Consider the following 15,058-nt stretch of genomic DNA (forward strand, 5'->3'; position numbering starts at 1 on the left):
CTGACTGACTGACTGACTGAGCTCTTACTATAGCAGATCAACAATGGACTGACTGACTGAGCTCTTACATATAGCAGAGTCACAGTGACTGACTGACTGACTGACTGACTGAGCTCTTACTATAGCAGAGTCACAGTGGACTGACTGACTGACTGACTGAGCTCTTACTATAGCAGAGTCACAGTGAACTGACTGACTGACTGCACTGACTGACGACTGAGCTCTTACTACAGCAGAGTCACAGTGGACTGACTACTGACTGAGCTCTTACTACAGCAGAGTCACAGTGACTGACTGAGCTCTAACTATAGCAGAGTCACAGATGACTGACTGACTTGACTGACTGACTGACTGACTGAGCTCTCTACTATAGCAGAGTCACAGTGGACTGACTGACTGACTCTTTACTACAGCAAGATCACAGTGGACTGACTGACTGACTGACTGAGCTCTAACTATAGGCAGAGTCACAGTGAACTGACTGACTGACACTGACTGAATGACTGACTGAGCTCTTACTACAGCAGAGTCACAGTGACTGACTGACTGACTGAGCTCTAACTATAGCAGAGTCACAGTGAACTGACGTGACTGACACTGACTGGACTGACTGACTAGCTCTTACTACAGCAGAGTCACAGTGGACTGACTGACTGACTGACTGAGCTCTTACTACAGCGAGTCACAGTGGACTGACTGAGCTCTAACTATAGCAGAGTCACAGTGGACTGACTACTGACTGAGCTCTACTATAGCAGAGTCACAGTGGACTGACTGACTGACTGACTGACTGACTGACTGACTGACTACTGAGCTCTTACTATAGCCAGAGTCACAGTGGACTGACTGACGACTGAGCTCTTACTACAGCAGAGTCACAGTGGACTGACTGACGAGCTCTACTACAGCAGAGTCACAGTGAACTGACTGACTGACTGACTGACTGACTGAGTTCTTACTATAGCAGAGTCACAGTGGACTGACTGACTGACTGACTGACTGAGCTCTTACTACAGCTGAGTCACAGTGGACTGACTGACTGACTGAGCTCTTACTATAGCAGAGACACAGTGGACTGAGCTCTTAGTCACACCCAATACCATAGCTGTTGTTTTTAAAACCCTTATCTTTATTTGGTGAGTGAGTGAGTGTGTTTGTGCACGCATATCAGTCATAGGAGGACTTAGTCACATAACGTTTGTGCCATTTCCGCTACTCAGTCCTAGTATAGACTAGGACTGAAAACTCTTTCCCATTGCAGGAGTTTGGCACAAGGCCAAGTACATATTGTATGCTCCAAGTGTGTTTCTGTTGGTGTATGTCTGTCATTTTTTAAAGATGTGCATGGTATGGGGGTGGAGTTAGATTAAGGAACAGCAAAATGACCTGAAAATTGGTGAGTGGTGTGAAATGGCACCTTACCCCCTATGTCAAGTAGTGAACTACGTAGGGGATAGGGTACCATTTAGACATGCCCTAAAAGACTAGGTGCTCTAAAGGCTATAGGGTCTTTCTTCTTAGCGGGGGAGAAAGTTCTGGAGACTTCTGGAACAGTGGAGGAAATGAGGAAAGGGAATCATTTTGATTCCATTCTGGAATCTAGTGTATATTTGATTGCCAGGTACTTCCGCTAGTTGTTTGTCTTTTCTTTGTGTTTAATTGTGTGTGTGTGTGTCTCGTCTCTGCAAGTATACAGCCCCACACACACACACACACACGAGTGACTGTGTGTGGCTGAGGCTCAGCGCGGTAGCTACACACTGAACATATGATGTTATTACTATGCAAGTGGGTTATTTTTGAGTGCCCCAGTATTTCTGTTTCCAATGACAACCACTGCTTCTTGGATCGGAGTGACGTTACTGTAAACTCCAGTTTGAACGACTAGGCCTGTAATTGGTGGGCTAGGCTAGATGGTGGTTAGCCAGCCTCAGCCCGGTTACAAGTGAACCACAAAACTCTGTCTTTGTATGCAAGTCCTGATATTTTAAAAGTCTCTAGTTTTGTATTTCTATCTGGCAGAAAGTCTATGGAAGGGGATGTGTGTTTAAGTGGTCAGGTATCTGTATGTCTGGCTTGTCTAAGCGAATAGCAAGACTTTATTTTTATTTTTTATGACACCCTATTCTCTATATAGTGCATGCTATTGTACTCTAGTGCTGTTTTAAAGTAGTGCCCTATATAGGGGTTAGGGTGTCATTTGAGTGCACATGAGGAGCGACTTGCACTCTGTAGTGGACGACTTCATACCCTTCCTAGTGCACTAGAGTCCTCTACCCTTACTGAGACAGTGTTAGGCGCCAACGTCACTCTCTGTAATGTTACTATAGCAACTTTTAACCACCAATCAAAATTCGACCTGGCCAATATACCGCCTTTGACAGGGTCGTCGGCCCCAAATGGCATCCTGTTCTGAATGTATTGCACTACTTTTGATTAGATCTTTGTAGTGTCTTGTGGAAGGTAGCTGGGCTATATAGGACATAGGGTGCCATTTGGGACTCAAACTGTGTCTGCTTTTAGAGAATAGAACCAGCATCTGTCAGAGATGAGCTCAAACACTATCTCTGGTTGGAGATTTGTCAAGCCTGTCAGTTGTCCACCATTTTTACAGATTCTATTAAGACTGAAATGCAGTGTGACGTCTGTATGGATTCAACTCTGTGTGCATCCCAATGGTCTACACAAGCTTCCTCCCCTCATGTCCTTTATCTGATCTGAAAGAAATTGGAACAGGTAAAAGCCAATCCTTTGGTAGATCTGACATTTTGTTTTCACCGATCTAAAACCCTACTGATCGGAGAGATGTGGAGGAGAGGAAGCCTCTTTAGACCATTGAGAACAAGAAACACATGTACACATAGATGCAATGTAATGCACTCCATTGCATCACAATGAGGGATTTTAAACTTAACGGCCGCCATTTTGTGAAAGGTGGCGGCTCTTCTGTCATGGCCAACTCATCTGAAGAGGAACTCCTAAAATGGTCGCCAAACTAGCGGCGGTCACAGAGTGACAGCCTGGCTTTTGTTTTGAACATTTTTTTATGTACCAGTATATTTTTTTCTATTTTATTTTTTAATAAAGATCATAAAACTGCCAGTTATCATAGTGATCTTGTCTTGTTTTTGTATGTGCTTAAGTCCCTTCTCTACAAGATACAGAAAAGCGTGATTATAAAATTAGGTCAAATGTGATCCTGTACTAATGCTCATCTACGCTAGGTGGCACACTAGGTGCACAACCATAGCAAAGATTTTTATAACTAACCCAAGATAGACCAGAGCCTGTCATTTCATAGTAGGCAGAACAAGCAAGGAGGTGGGCAGAGCCAAGCATGAGCTGGTGAGATCCTATTGACGAATTCTAGTATTTATTTGCATATTTCCATTAGGGACTGCCTACTCTGAACTGCGCGTGTTCAATAACAACAACAAAAATGAAACTTTGGCAAAGGGTAAACTCTACAAAGTGCAGTCCACTCTTTGTTACAAGTTTTAGTTTTGGAACCATAACTGTATGGAGATGAAATGTTTCATCAAAGAGAAAATTAGCAGAATGGGTGCAAAAATATATCTTGCTCCATCTTCTTCCACTGCTGCCCACTGGGCTTCCTCTCATCACCATATTTGGTAGTGCGTGGAAACGACAAATGAATGCTTCACATTCATACATCCGGGGAAATATGTCTCATTGTTCTATCTGTGCCCATAGCCTTGAATCCAGTTTGCAACATGGCAAATTGCTGTTCTTCAAAACTATTCTTCAGAGTTCCCTAGGCTCTATTTGATGTTGTGGCGTATAATCAGGAGTCCCGACACTCACCAACAGGCCAAGAAAATAGTCGCTAGTGTAAGTCCTTGCACCCCTTGCAGTCTTCACATTTTGCTGCCTTTTTCAAATTTAATCTCAAAAGGGAATAAATAAGATGGTTTTTCCTACTGATCTACACAACCTACTGAGGTGGGTTTTCCTGTCTGGTGATATAGTCAGGTGCAGTAAAGAAAGACCTAGCAAAGCTGCAGCTGACTCAAAACAAAGCAGCATGCCTTTAACCGCACAGACAGTACTAACATCAACAACATGCATCATAGTCTTTCATGGTTGAGGAGAAATTGTCTACTTCTCTTCTAAAGAAACATTTGTGTGTTGAAAATGCCTAACCACTTGTATAATCTATTTGCATACATTTCAAACAGACAAACACACCCCGCCAGACACCATACCCAAACCAAAAACAGATTTAATGCTTCACTCAGTTATGTATAGAACCATGTCATCATACTCCGGCAAAAAGCAAGTTTAACTTTTTTTTAAACCCAGAAATGTCTTGTATCACAAAAAATATATTTTAACTGTACTGTATACACTACCGTTCAAAAGTTTGGGGTCACTTAGAAATGTTATTGTTTTTGAAAAAAAAAGCAATTTTTTTTATCCATTAAAATAACATCAAATTGATCCGAAATACTGTGTAGACGTTGTTAATGTTTTAAATGACTATTGTAGCTGGAAACGGCAGATTTTTTTATGGAATATCTACATAGGTCTACAGAGTCCCATTATCAGCAACCATCACTCATGTGTTCCAATGGCACATTGTGTTAGCTAATCCAATTTTATAATTTTAAAAGGCTAATTGATCATTAGAAAACCCTTTTTCAATTGTTAGTGTGGCCGATGTGAAATGGCTAGCTAGTTAGCGGTGGTGCGCGCTAATAGTGTTTCAATCGGTGACGTCACTCGTCCCGAGACCTAGAAGTAGTTGTTCCCCTTGCTCTGCAAGGGCCTTGGCTTTTGTGGCGCGATGGGTAACGATGCTTCGTGAGTGACTGTGGTTGATGTGTGCAGAGGGTCCCTGGTTCGAGCCCAGGTTGGGGCGAGGAGAGGGACGGAAGCTATACTGTTACATTAGCACAGCTGAAAACTCTTGTGCTGATTAAAGAAGCGATACAACTGGCCTTCTTTAGATTAGTTGAGTATCTGGAGCATCAGCATTTGTGGGTTTGATTACAGGCTCAAAATGGCCAGAAACAAAGACCTTTCTTCTGAAACTCGTCAGAGAGGAGTGGGAGGCCCCGGTGCACAACTGAACAAGAGGACAAGTACATTAGAGTGTCTAGTTTGAGAAACAGACGCCTCACAAGTCCGCAACTGGCAGCTTCATTAAAAAGTACCCGCATAACACCAGTCTCAACGTCAACAGTGAAGAGGCGACTCCGGGATGCTGGCCTTCTAGGCAGAGTTGCAAAGAAAAAGTAATATCTCAGACTGGCCAATAAAAAGAGAAGATTAAGATGGGCAAAAGAACACAAACACTGGACAGAAGAACTCTGCCTAGAAGGCCAGCATCCCGGAGTCGCCTCTTCACTGTTGATGTTGAGACTGGTGTTATGCGGGTACTTTTTAATGAAGCTACCACTTGAGGCGTCTGTATTTACTCTGGGGTGTGAAGACATACGCAATCAAGACATCTTCATTTTTTTTAAATTAATTTGGAAAATTGTACATAATTTATCTTTCATTTTTGAAAGGTTGTACATCGATAGGAAGAAAATCCAATGTAATACTTAAAAAATATATATTTTTAAGGCAGTAAAATGTGAAGACTCTGCCAGCCCACTGGGCACACACTAGTTGAACGAAGGTTGTTTCCACATCATTTCAATGAAATGACGTTGAACCAATGTGGAATAGACGTTGAATTGACATCTTTGCCCAGTGGGAGGGGTGTGTAGAATTTCACTAGGCATGGACTGTAGGTGTGTGTTGAGCCTCAACTGAAAGCCATGATCTGTGTTTAATGTTTGCCCATTCATGTTTCTACTAGTACTGTAAGTGTTTTATGTTTTTCTCCTCTGTGTTTCCACAGGAATAGGCAGCATCGTGTTGAGATACCTGCCTGACAATAGGTATGTGTCCATGTTGTTTGTGTCTGTGTGTTTCTGTATTATATTGATCTCTTTCTCCCTCCCCCTCTCTCTCTCTGACGCTCTCTTGCCCTCCTTACCCCATTACAAAGGCTTTTAAATAAAAATAAATATGATAAGTGTGTTCTCTTATTACATTTCTGAGCTGAATAATTTTCCAGAGGGAGAGCGAAGGAAGTAGAGGCTGAGCGAGAGAGAGATGGAGAATGAGAGATGCCTCTGCGTTGTAAAGTAGCCGGCCTATAAGGGTTTTTTCATCTGGATTAGTGTTCAGAGAGAGGGATGAGGGAGGGAGGGATGGGGAGAGAGATGACTCGAAAGAGAAGAAAGGGAGAAGAGAATCAAAGGTTCTCAGATAAGACTGAGCACCTCTAGGTAATGACATCGGAGAGAGAGAGAGAAAGACAGATAAATAATAACAATAAGAGGGAGGTAGACACAGATGCAATTTGTCATGTTTCTCCTTTATTTCCATCACAAATACAAACACAGTATCTGTCAACTATCCATGCCAAATACACACACAGTATCTGTCAACTATCCATGCCAAATACACACACAGTATCTGTCAACTATCCATACCAAATACACACACAGTATCTGTCAACTATCCATGCCAAATACAAACACAGTATCTGTCAACTATCCATGCCAAATACACACAGTGAATAGATCCTTGGGAAAGCTACGTTTTGTCACCGATCCAAGATGGGGATAAATATTGGAAATGGCATGACAGTCCTGTGCCAGCCTGCCTTCTGTTCACATACAGTGCCTTCAGAAAGTATTCCTACCCCTTGACTTATTCCACATTTTGTTGTGTTACAGCCTGAATTCAAAATGGATTAAATAGATGTTTCTACTCACAATACCCCATGATGACAGTAAAAACATGTTTTTAGACATTTTAGCAAATTTATTGAGAATGAAATACAGTATTCACACCCCTGAGTCAATACATGTTAGAATCACGTGGCAGCTATTACAGCTGTGAGTTGTTCTGGGTAAGTCTCTAAGAGCTTTGCACACCTGGATTGTACAATATTTGTCCATTTATTATTAAAAAAAATCTTCAAGTTCTGTCAAGTTGGTTGTTCGTCATTGCTAGACAGCTATTTTCAAGTCTTGCCATAGACTTTCAAGCAGATTTAAGTCAAAACTGTAACTCGGCCACTCAGGAACATTCACTGTCTTCTTGGTAAGCAACTCCAGTGTAGATTTGGCCTTGTGTTTTAGGTTATTGTCCTGCTGAAAGGGGAATTCATCTCCCAGTGTCTGGTGGAAAGCAGACTGAACCAGGTTTTCCTCTAGGATGTTGCTTGTGCTTAGCTCCATTCCATTTATTTTTTTATCCTGAAAAACCCAGTCCTTAACGATTACAAACATACCCATAACATGATGCAGCCACCACTATGCTTGAAAATATGGAGAGTGGTACTCAGTAATGTGTTATATTGGATTTTCCCCAAATATAACACTTTGTATTAAGAACAAAAAGTTAATTGCTTTGCCACATTTTTTGTAATATTACTTTAGAGCCTTGTTGCAAACAGGATGCATGTTTTGGAATGTTATTAATCTTTTTATAATAAATTCAGGCAATTTTTCCAATTTTCCCAGGTTTTCCAGAAATGCTGTTTGGAGGATTCCAGATTTCCTGCTTATTCCTTACTGATTCCAGAAATATTCTAACCAGGATTTCTGGTAATACTGGTATTTTTGAGAAAGTTAACAGAATTTTGAAACCCTAAGCAGCACTGTGTCCAAGACAATAAAGTTGATCTTATATTGCCCTCACAAAGACAGCCCCAGATGGACAGCAGATGGGATAAGGAAGCGTGGCCGGCTGCCCAAAGAAACCTGGCAAAGGACTAGGGAGAAGGAGATGAAGAACTGGGCCTGTCATGGAAAACAATCCTAAAAGATTGGCAGCAGTGGCACTCACTTGTGAAAACCTTATGTTTCACATAGGAACGAAGCAGGTTCATTGAGTAAGAACAAATTAACAAACAAATGAATGAACAGACTTCATTGAAGTGTCTGTTTCGTATCTGAGAGCCCAGCAACATGTTCTTACTGAGCTGCTTCAGACAAAGACAGAAATCTCCCTGTATGACATCACATCATTAAAAGCCTGATTAGTCGACTGGCTTAACAATCCCTGTTTAACACTGCAGCACTCATCTCGAGCATGTCGTTAGACACATACACATGTGCACACACACACACGTGCACAAACGCACATTTGATGTATTGTATAGTCTCTCTGGCTCTCTCTGTCACTCTGTCTCCGTTCTTTAATAAAACATGTTAAAATTAGACTCTTTAGTTAAACTCCTCTCCCTTCACCCTCTGTTTCTCTCCTACTCCCTCTTTCTCATCTCCTCGCTCCCCCTTCTCTCCTCTGTCCAGAATAACCCCGTTTCAATCTCACCTCCATATTCTCTTCTTTCACTCCTCCTCCTCATCCCTCCATATCCCCTCCCTCCTTTCCTCTATCAAACACTTTAAACTACACTTGAAAGATTAGTTCCACCAGACCCACCGGTGTGTGTGTGTGTGTGTGTGTGTGTGTGTATGTGTGTGTGTGTGTGGTGTGTGTGTGTGTGTGTGTGTGTGTGTGTGTGTGTGTGTGTTGTGTGTGTGTGGTTGTGTGTGTGTGTGTGTGTGTGTGTGTGTGTGTGTGTGTGTGTGTGTGTGTGTGTGTGTGTGTGTGTGTGGACAGGTTAGGGGAGTAGATCTGTCAGAGAAGGGCGCTAGCCTGTCCAGCGCTTCACTGCATTTACAATTAAATCAGAGAGGGAGCGAGAGGGATACGGAGGGGCGGGAGGAGAGAGGTTTGGAAGAAAGGACAGTGATGAGAGAGTAGAACCCCAGTTTTGCTTTTCAAGAATTGAAACCCAGGTTTTTGCTGATATTTGCAAAGAGCAATGTAATAGAATTTCATTACTTAATTCCTTCTTTTGAAAGAGAGAGTGTGGACGAGGGAGATAGAGAGAGAGAAAAGAAGGAGAGAGAGAGAGAAAGAATTAGAATCATGCTGCAATAAAATATGTTTCAGTAGAAGTAAACATTAGTAAGTATTAGTAAGTAGTACCAGCAGCATACCACCCTGCATACCACTGCTGGCTTGCTTCTGAAGCTAAGCAGGGTTGGCCCTGGTCAGTCCTGGATGGGAGACCAGGTGCTGCTGGAAGTGGTGTTGGAGGGCCAGTAGGAGGCACTCTTTCTCTGGTCTAAACAAAGATCCAATGCCCAGGGCAGTGATTGGGGACACTGCTCTGTGTAGGGTGCCGTCTTTCGGATGGGATGTTTTTTGCGTTAACGGGTGTCTGACCTCTCTGAGGTCATTAAAAGATCCCATGGCACTTATCGTAAGAGTAGGGGTGTTAACCCCGGTGTCCTGGCTAAATTCCCAATCTGGCCCTCAACCATCACGGTCACCTAATAATCCCCAGTTTACAATTGGCTCATTCATCCCCCTCCTCTCCCCTGTAACTATTCCCCAGGTCGTTGCTGCAAATGAGAACGTGTTCTCAGTCAACTTACCTGGTAAAATAACGGTAAAATAAAAAATAAATAAATAAAAAAGTATGCCACCTACTTTTGGAGCAGCTATGTGACAGTGGGTAAGCACATTCATATTTTACCGTGTTAATTTTAATTGACTATTCTCTTTACTTATATCACTCTCTATGCAAAACACCTGCTCCCCTGTTGTACCCACTGCTGCTGTAGTGACAGAATGAGAGCGCCGTGAAAAACACTGACCTTACTTCCTAAACAGAACACACGTTGTTACGGGGTGCTAATTTTGTCACAGCACCCTCCAGCATGGACATGTTGATGCATGATGGTTGGAGTGTGTGTAACTAGTGTAACTAGCAGTAGACCGAATGGGATATTCGTACAACGTACACACTCATACGCGCGCGCGCGTGTGTGTGTGTGTGTGTGTGTGTGTGTGTGTGAGTGTGAGTGTGAGTGTGAGTGTGAGTGTGAGTGTGAGTGTGTGCGTGCGTGCGGGAGATGAGGAACCTAAACCTAAGGTTTAAACACATCCTCAAGTATAATGACACCTTACAAATGTGGGGGGATGTATCATTTTTCTCAATTCAATTCAATTTAAGGGCTTTATTGGCATGGGAAACATATGTTTACATTGCCAAAGCAAGTGATATAAATAATAAACAAAAGTGAAATAAACGATAAAAAGTGAACAGTAAACATTACATTCACAAAAGTTCCAAAAGAATAAAGACATGTCAAATGTCATATTATGTATATATACAGTGTTGTAACGATGTACAAATGGTTAAAGTACAAAAGGGAAAACAAATAAACATAAATATAGGTTGTATTTATACAAGGGTGTTTGTTCTTCACTGGTTGCCCTTTTCTTGTGGCAACAAGTCACAAATATTGCTGCTGTGATTGCACACTGTGTGGAATTTCACCCAGTAGATATGGGAGTTTATCAAAATTGAATTTGTTTTCAAATTCTTTGTGGGTCTGTGTAATCTGAGGGAAATATGTGTCTCTATGGCTCTCCACCTCATTTTGTGGGCAGTGTGCACACAAACTGAGAGCCAGGTCTGCCTTCAGCGGCCTTTCTCAATAGCAATGCTATGCTCACTGAGTCTGTACATAGTCAACGATTTCCTTAATTTTGGGTCAGTCACAGTGGTCAGGTATTCTGCCACTGTGTTCTCTCTGTTTAGGACCACATAGCATTCTAGTTTGCTCTGTTTTTTTGTAAATTCTTTCCAATCTGTCAAGTAATTATGATTTGGTTGGGTCAAGTTGTGTTGCTGTCCTGGGGATCTGTGGGGTCTGTTTGTGTTTGTGAACAGAGAGCCAGGACCAACTTGCTTAGGGGGCTCTTCTCCAAGTTCATTTCTCTGTAGGTGATGGCTTTGTTATGGAAGGTTTGGGAATCACTTCCTTTTAGGTAGTTGTAGAATTTAACAGCTCTATTCTGGATTTTGATCATTAGCGGGTATCGGCCTAATTCTGCTCTGCATGCATCATTTGGTATTTTACGTTGTACACGGAGGATTTTTTGTCAGAATTCTGCATGCAGTCTCAATTTGGTGTTTGTCCCATTTTGTGAATTCTTGGTTGGTGAGCGGACCCCAGACCTCACAACCATGAAGGGCAATGGGTTCTATAACTGATTCAAGTATTTTTTAGCCAGATCCTAATTGGTATGTCAAATGTTATGTTCCTTTTGATGGCATAGAAGGCCCTTATTGCCTTGTCTCTCAGTTCGTTCACAGCTTTGTGGAAGTTACCTGTGGCACTGATTTTTATGCTGAGGTGTGTATAGTTTTTTGTGTGCTCTAGGGTAAAGGTGTCTAGATGGAATTTGTATTTGTGGTCCTGGCAACTGGACCTTTTTTGGAACACCATTATTTTTGTCTTACTGAGATTTACTGTCAGGGCCCTGGTCTGACAGAATCTGTGCAGAAGATCTAGGTGCTGCTGTAGACCCTCCTTGGTCGGGGACAGAAGCACCAGATCATCAGCAAACAGTAGACATTTGACGTCAGATTCTAGTAGGGTGAGGTTGGGTGCTGCAGACTGTTCTAGTTCCCTCGCCAATTCGTTGATATATACACTACCGTTCAAAAGTTTGAGGTCACTTAGAAATGTCCTTGTTTTTGAATGAAAAAATGTTCTTTTGTCCGTTAAAATCACATCAAATTTATGAGAAACACAGTGTAGACATTGTTAATGTTGTAAATGACTATTGTAGCTGGTAACGGCAGATTTCTTTAATGGAATATCTACATAGGCGTCCAGAGGCCGATAATCAGCAACCATCACTGCTGTGTTCCAATGGCACGTTGTGTTAGCTAATCCAAGTTCATCATTTTAAAAGTCAAATTGATCATTAGAAAACCCTTTTTCAATTATGTTAGCACAGCTAAAAACGGTTGTTCTGATTAAAGAAGCAATAAAACTGTCCTTCTTTAGACTAGTTGAGTATCTGGAGCATCAGCATTTGTGGGTTCGACTACACGCTCAACATGGCCAGAAACAAAGACCTTTCTTCTGAAACTCATCAGTCTATTCTTGTTCTGAGAAATGAAGGCTATTCCATGCGAGAAATTGCCAAGAAACTGAAGATCTAGTACAACGCTGTGTACTACTCCTTTCACAGAACAGCGCAAACTGGCTCTAACCAGAATAGAAAGAGGAGTGGGAGGCCCCGGTGCACAACTGAGCAAGAGGACAAGTACATTAGAGTGTCTAGTTTGAGAAACAGACGCCTCACAAGTCCGTAACTGGCAGCTTCATTAAATCGTACTCGCAAAACACCAGTCTCAATGTCAACGGTGGAGAGGTGACTGTTGAAGAGCGTGGGGCTTAAGCTGCATCCCTGTCTCACTCCCTGGCCCTGTGGAAAGAAATGTACGTGTTTTTTGCCAATTTTAACCGCACACTTGTTGTTTGTGTACATGGATTTTATAATGTTGTATGTTTTCCCCCCCAAAACAAATAAAATGTTATTTGTCACATGCGCCGAATACAGTGAAATGCTTACTTACAAGCCCTTAACCAACAATGCAGTTTTAAGAAAATCCCTAAAAAAGAGTAAGAGATAAGAATAACAAATAATTAAAGAGCAGCAGTAAATAACAATAGCGGGGCTATATACAGGGGGTACCGGTACAGAGTCAATGTGTCGGGGCACTGGTGTCGAGGTAATGGAGGTAATTATGTGCATATAGGTAGATTTATTAAAGTGGCTATGCATAGATGATAACACAGAGTAGCAGCAGTGTGTGGGGGGCAATACAAATAGTCTGGGTAGCCATTTGATTCAGGAGTCAGGAGTCTTATGGCTTGGGGGAAGAAGCTGTTTAGAAGCCTCTTGGACCTAGACTTGGCGCTCCGGTACCGCTTGCCGTACGGTAGCAGAAAGAACAGTCTATGACTAGGGTGGCTGGAGTCTTTGACAATTTTTAGGGCCTTCCTCTGACACCGCCTGGTACAGAGGTCCTGGATGGCAGGAAGCATGGCCCCGGTGATGTACTGGGCCGTACGCACTAACCTCTGTAGTGCCTTGCGGTCGGAGGCCCGAGCATTTGTCATACCAGGTAGTGATGCAACCAGTCAGGATGCTCTCGATGGTGCAGCTGTTAAACCTTTTGAGGATCTGATGACCGAAAACCTTTTCAGTCTCCTGAGGGGAATAGGTTTTGTTGTGCCCGCTTCACAACTGTCTTGGTGTGCTTGGACCATGTTATTTTGTTGGTGATGTGGACGCCAAGGAACTTGAAGCTCTCAACCTGCTCCACTACAGCCCCGTCAATGAGAATGGGGGTGTGCTCGGTCCTCCTTTTCCTGTAGTCCAATTATCTCCTTTGTCTTGATCACGTTGTGGGAGAGGTTGTTGTCCTTGCACCACACGGTCAGGTCTCTGACCTCCTCCCTATAGGCTGTCTCATCATTGTCAGTGATCAGCCCTACCGCTGTTGTGTCATCAGCAAACTTAATTATGGTGTTGGAGTCATGCCTGGCCATGCAAATCAAATCAAATCAAATCAAATCAAATTTTATTAGTCACATACACATGGTTAGCAGATGTTAATGCGAGTGTAGCGAAATGCTTGTGCTTCTAGTTCCGACAATGCAGTAATACCACAGTAATCTAACCTAACAATTCCCCAACTACTACCTTAACACACACACCACAAGTGTAAAGGCTAAAGAATATGTACATAAAGATATATGAATGAGTGGTGTACAGAACGGCATGGCAGATGCAGTAAATGGTATAGAGTACGGTATATACATATGAGATGAGTACTGTAGGGTATGTAAACATAAAGTGGCTAAGTTTAAAGTGGCTAGTGGTACATGTATTGCATAAAGATGGCAAGATGCAGTAGATGATATAGAGTACAGTATATATACATAATGAGATGGGTAATGTAGGGTATGTAAACATTGTATTAAGTGGCATTGCTTAAAGTGGCTAGTGGTACATTTTTACATAATTTCCATCAATTCCATTTTTAAAGTGGCTGGAGTTAGTCAGTATGTTGGCAGCGGCCGCTAAATGTTAGTGGTGGCTGTTTAACAGTCTGATGGCCTTGAGATAGAAGCTGTTTTCAGTCTCTCGGTCCCTGCTTTGGATGCACCTGTACTGACCTCGCCTTCTGGATGATAGGCGGGGTGAACAGGCAGTGGCTTGGGTGGTTGTTGTCCTTGATGATCTTTATGGCCTTCCTGTGACATCGGGTGTGTAGGTGTCCTGGAGGGCAGGTAGTTTGCCCCTGGTGATGCGTTCTGCAGACTCACTACCTCTGGAGAGCCTTACGGTTGTGGCGGAGCAGTTGCCGTACAGGCGGTGATACAGCCGACAGGATGCTCTCGATTGTGCATCTGTAGAAGTTTGTGAGTGCTTTTGGTGACAAGCCGAATTTCTTCAAGCCTCCTGAGGTTGAAGAGGCGCTGCTGCGCCTTCTTCACAACGCTGTCTGTGTGGGTGGACCAGTTCAGTTTATCCGTGATGTGTACACCGAGGAACTTAAAACTTTCCACCTTCTCCACTACTGACCCGTCGATGTGGATAGGGGGTGCTCCCTCTGCTGTTTCCTGAATGTCCACAATCATCTCCTTTGTTTTGTTGACGTTGAGTATGAGGTTATTTTCCTGACACCACACTCCGAGGGCCCTCACCCTCTCCTGTAGGCCGTCTCGTCGTTGTTGGTGATCAAGCCTACCACTGTAGTGTCATCCGCAAACTTGATGATTGAGTTGGAGGCGTGCATGGCCACGCAGTCGTGGGTGAACAGGGAGTACAGGAGAGGGCTCAGAACGCACCCTTGTGGGGCCCCAGTGTTGAGGATCAGCGGGGTGGAGATGTTGTTAACCTACCCTCACCACCTGGGGGCGGCCCGTCAGGAAGTCCAGGACCCAGTTGCACAGGGCGGGGTCGAGACCCAGGGTCTCGAGCTTGATGACGAGTTTGGAGGTTACTATTGGTGTTAAATGCTGAGCTGTAATCGATGAACAGCATTCTCACATGGGTATTCCTCTTGTCCAGATGGGTTAGGGCAGTGTGCAGTGTGGTTGCGATTGCGTCGTCTGTGGACCTATTGGGCGGTAAGCAA

General features: G+C 43.1%; 1 long non-coding RNA gene across 2 annotated transcripts; it reads left to right on the forward strand.

Annotated features, from left to right (window-relative positions):
- Positions 1 to 349: 349 nt before the first annotated feature.
- On the forward strand, positions 350 to 3,106 carry LOC139023405 (uncharacterized). 2 transcript variants are annotated; one of them, XR_011474534.1, is made up of 3 exons: positions 350 to 466; positions 636 to 681; positions 912 to 3,106. It is a non-coding gene; the product is annotated as an uncharacterized lncRNA (long non-coding RNA). The 2 variants fall into 2 exon arrangements; XR_011474533.1 differs by having other exon boundaries at positions 350 to 681.
- The last annotated feature ends 11,952 nt before the right edge of the window (positions 3,107 to 15,058 follow it).

The sequence above is a fragment of the Salvelinus sp. IW2-2015 genome, linkage group LG31, assembly GCF_002910315.2.
Source record: "Salvelinus sp. IW2-2015 linkage group LG31, ASM291031v2, whole genome shotgun sequence".
Classification (NCBI taxonomy): domain Eukaryota; kingdom Metazoa; phylum Chordata; class Actinopteri; order Salmoniformes; family Salmonidae; genus Salvelinus; species Salvelinus sp. IW2-2015.